We start from the raw sequence: 2,207 nt of genomic DNA on the forward strand, positions 1-2,207 counted from the left end.
GAGACACCGACACCATCATCACGGGGGTCGCCGTGGACGCCGTGGCCGAGGCTGACAAGGTCGCCGTCGAGGAGGCCGCCGAGACCGCGGCCGAGGATGCCGCTAAGGGGCTTGCCGGAGAGACCGGCGAGGCTACCGCCGAGGAGGCCGGCAAGGGTGCTGCCGAGGAGGCTGATAAGGGCGCTGCCAAGGAGGCCAGCAAGGCCGCTGCCGGGGAGGCCGGCAAGGCCGCTGCCGAGGAGGAGGTGTTGACGACCAACCCTCCTCGTCTGCTGCCTCTGGCTCAGGCAAATATCTGAAGGTGGGCGACAACTTGTTCGTCCACCTCCTAGGGACGACGAGCACCAGGGCGCCGGCCGAGGGGGAGGTGTTCGATGATGAAGTGCTCGACGCTGCCGGGCTCGAGGTCGTCGAGGAACCGGGCACCAGTGGCGGTGGCACCCAGGAGGAGCAGCTTCTTCGAGACATGGGCGCCAGCTTCTGGAAGCTGCAGGCGCTCCATCGCGCCCGCTTGGACAAGGCAAAGTCCAGGGAGGCGGTGGCGGGAAAGGTGGAGGCAGACTTCAGGCAGCGCGTCGAAGAGGCGCAGGCCTGGTTCCACCAGGCCCACGAGGAGCTGAAGGCCGCCCAAGGCCAGCTGACGGAGAGCGAGCTGGAGCTTCTCCTGAAGCAGGACGACATCGAGAAAGCCCAGGAGGCGGCGAGGGAAGAGGCCTCCAAGGCCGAGGCCGCCCGGTCCTAGCGCCAGGCCGAGCTGGACTCTTAGGAGGAGGACCTCATCGCCCGTGAGGCGACGCTTGCCGCCACACTCCGTGGCAAGGATGAGGAGGTCAAGAAGCTTGCCGCGGAGCGGACCTGGGAGCTGGAGCATATGCACAAGGAAGCACTCGATGCCCAAGCTCTGGCCCACGGCAACAAGGTGAAGGAGCTGGAGGTGGAGCGGGATGGCCTGAAGAACAGGACCGAGGAGCTGGCGAAGGAGAGGGATATGGCCAATTGCACCTTGACGGTGGCGCAGGACGACATCCTCGCCAGGGCCGAGCAGCTCTCCCGCGCCAATGACTCCATCAAGGACCTGAAGCTGAAGCTGGAGGGTCTTGAGAAGACGCTTTTGTAGGCCAAAGCCCGGGAGGAGGCCCTGACCAAGGGTCTGGAGACGGAGAAGCAGCTGCGGAAGGACGATGCCGCCACTCACGAGGATTTCCTGAAGGACGAGAACCTTTGGATCAGTCGCCTCGTCGACGTTGCCAACATGACACCGAGAAGCTGATTGACATGGGGATGCCGGACGTGAGGTACACCTCAGAGACGAACGTGAGCCCCAACGCCAAGCTGACCCTATTCTTCGAGGGCGTCCTTGGAGCCCTGGAATGATTCAACTCCAACTGGGCGAGCTCCCTGGCTAGCGAGGCTCGGATACTTTGCCGGGGCGCCATGACCAAGGTCCTCACGAAGCTGGCATAGGGAACCCCATGTAACACCCCGGATGTAACTTTCCATATTTGTAACTCCAACTCTTGCCATTTTCGGCTATGTGTTATGATATTCCCACCGTGGTTGGGTTTTTGTCTTTCGTTTTGCATTTTGTTCATGTCATGCATTTCATATCATGTCATCATGTGCATCTCATTTGCATAAGTGTTCGTCTCATGCATCCGAGCATTTTCCCCGTTGTCCATTTTGCAATCCGACACTCCCACATGCACCGGCGCACCCCTCTTGTCTCTTTTCATGAGCAGGTGTTAAACATTCTCGGAATGGCCCGAGGTTTGCCAAGCGGCCTTGGTATAGCACCGGTAGACCACCTGTCAAGTTTCGTGCCATTTGGAGGTCGTTTGATACTCCAATGGTTAACCGGGTAACCGCAAAGGCCTTTTGAGTGTTGCAGCCCAACACCCTCCAAAACAGCCCAATAACCCATCTAAGTCACTTTCATGCTCTCCGTTGCTGGATCACGATCGTGTGGGCGAAAACCGCACGTCATTTGGAGCCTCCTAGCTCCCTCTACCTATAATTATGTGATCTCCTCCGGATTTTTCGCAGTCCAGACCCTAGCCCCGCTCCCTCTCCGCCGCCGGACACGTCCGGCCTGAGCCAGATGTAATCGCCGCCGTGCCCGAGCCAATCGCCATCCGCCACGTGGTGCCCGGCCACCCGCGCCACCGCCGGCCCGCTCGGCCCGCTCTCGGGCCCAGCCGCCGCCGCCT

Source organism: Triticum dicoccoides, chromosome 1B (assembly GCF_002162155.2).
Source record: "Triticum dicoccoides isolate Atlit2015 ecotype Zavitan chromosome 1B, WEW_v2.0, whole genome shotgun sequence".
Classification (NCBI taxonomy): domain Eukaryota; kingdom Viridiplantae; phylum Streptophyta; class Magnoliopsida; order Poales; family Poaceae; genus Triticum; species Triticum dicoccoides.